This window comes from Odontomachus brunneus, unplaced genomic scaffold (assembly GCF_010583005.1).
Source record: "Odontomachus brunneus isolate Ranch 3 - 2012 unplaced genomic scaffold, Obru_v1 Obru_scaffold_091, whole genome shotgun sequence".
Taxonomy (NCBI): Eukaryota; Metazoa; Arthropoda; class Insecta; order Hymenoptera; family Formicidae; genus Odontomachus; species Odontomachus brunneus.
The window spans coordinates 64,711-66,833 of record NW_022639541.1 but is presented as its reverse complement, the minus strand read 5'-3'; the positions used below and the strand labels follow the sequence as shown (position 1 = coordinate 66,833).

Here is a 2,123-nt window from a genome sequence, read left to right as displayed (position 1 = left end):
CCACTTTTGTGATACATACACGGAGAAAAATAATTTACTGGCCCAGCAAATTTTTTGCTAGTCTAGCAAAATCTTTTCGTTATTATATAAACAACAAAAAGACTAAGAATATTAATCACTATTTACTGGATATAATTTACTGAATGTACAAATTATTTTGATGTAAGAATTATGATGGATTTATATAAGCAGTTGCAGATAGCAAATAAATTTGCTAAGGATACATTATTTTGCATCGATAGCAAATTAACGTCATTCTTAAGACAAATACACTCAACAAATTTTTTTTATCCTGACAACGAAATTACTTCTGCTCTAATAACAAATAATTTGTAAAATTAATTACGTCAACTAAATTTTTTGCTGTCACTACGAATACGCAGTAGCAACGACGATTTTGCTAAAAGAGCAAAATTATTTTTCTCCGTGTAAGTGCAATATTAGTAAATTACATTTACTTATAGAACTCAACCTTGGAGTAGAAAAGACGATAGATGCCTAGGATTCACTGATTTTTATCAGAACTAGTGATAAGCTAAAAATCCTTAGAATCATGAAAGTGAATGTTGTCAAGAATGTTTGGCAGTTTGGTGAAGAAAAAGATCGATTAATTTGAAGTCTGCACGGACTTGAACTTAATTTTGCCTCAAGGCAACAAAATATCAACGAGACATTGGCGGATTTTACATTTAGGGCGAATATATTATCGAGCGGTATTTCTCAGGAATGGAATAATTAACGGCGATATGTGTGTACGGTTGATTCTGAGAGAAAGAAAAAGGAGGCGCAACTGTGTGACCTTCAGTAGAATGCTGAATGACGAATTATTACTTTGCCGGTTGTATACATTCTAATAATTATAAATCGTAATTGACGTCATAAGTGTCCTTTTCTTCGGCACTGCGATGCATAGAAGGAAAACTAAAACGTCCTTAAACATAATTAAAAATAAAATGGATAGTATAAATGAAATAGATAGTATCATGCTGAACGACGAATGTTCGAGTCTAATTAGGTCTAGATCAAAGGTAGGTTGCCGGCGCGAAAAGTGCAACGAGAGGTGCAACATCCGGCGCGCGCGGACGAGCACGCGTGTTTTGATGCGGTCGCTAGGCTACAGCGCGCTCGATATGACAATGACGTTTTTCGCGTCGAAGCTCGCAGACCGGAGATAAACCGAGCGAAAACAAATAACACACTGATGGGTTTGTCATATACATCCACGCACGCACACACATACTGCAAAGAGTCGAATGTATGCGCAAGTGCAGGTAAATAGCTCGATATAATCTCTCCATTGATGGCTACAAGGTTTTACACTGGCAAGAAAAGGTACCTTGTTTGTCAATTAGAATAACGCTTTGATGTATTATAAAGTATGGAAAAATGAGAAATTTTTAAGTATTTTTTTTACCGACGGAAGAACATGTTTAGCAAATAAAATCAGGTTCCGAAGTTGGGGATGTAATCGACTTATTTTATAGTTTCCTATAGAAGCCATTGTTTGATTTGAATGAAGCAAATGTTAAAATGATTTTTAATGAGGGTTATAAGATATATTTTATGCAAGATTTTTTATCGACTGTATATGAGGGTAAACCACTCGCATGAAACATTAAAACTTTTGTAAAAATCATACAATAATAATCACATAATAATAATCTTCTGTATTGTATAACATATCAAAGTATCCGAATCGGAGTGAAATAACAAGGTACCTTTTCTTGTGAGCAGAAAAAATTGTTAATTTTATTAAAATTAGAATCAATTTTGTCGTCAACAATTTTTGTTTGTCATTCTAATAAAAGGTTGTAGTAAGAATATGTTTATAAGATTATTATTACTATCCTTATCTTAGATAGTATAAATTGCTAAAAAAGACGTCTTAAAGATATTTAAAAAAGTCATCTAAGAGAAATAGGACGTCTTTTGGGCGTCTTGAAGACATCTTTTAGTTGATTGTGTTATCTAAGATAGTAATACCTATATTATTAGGACCTTAACTTAGTTTCCGCCCAAAAAATACTGAGAAAAAGCATTTATTGTAAAAAATTTATTTAAATTATTTCAATGAAAGTATTTTCCATCACTTTCTACAACTTTTTGCCATCTTTCTGGCAACT

The 2,123-nt window shown here is 32.7% G+C and overlaps 1 protein-coding gene across 2 annotated transcripts in view; it reads right to left on the bottom strand.

Annotated features, from left to right (window-relative positions):
• The window catches only part of LOC116848204 (osmotic avoidance abnormal protein 3-like), a 28,440-nt gene that overhangs the window by 17,675 nt on the left and 8,642 nt on the right, over nt 1–2,123 (bottom strand). The window lies entirely within an intron of this gene.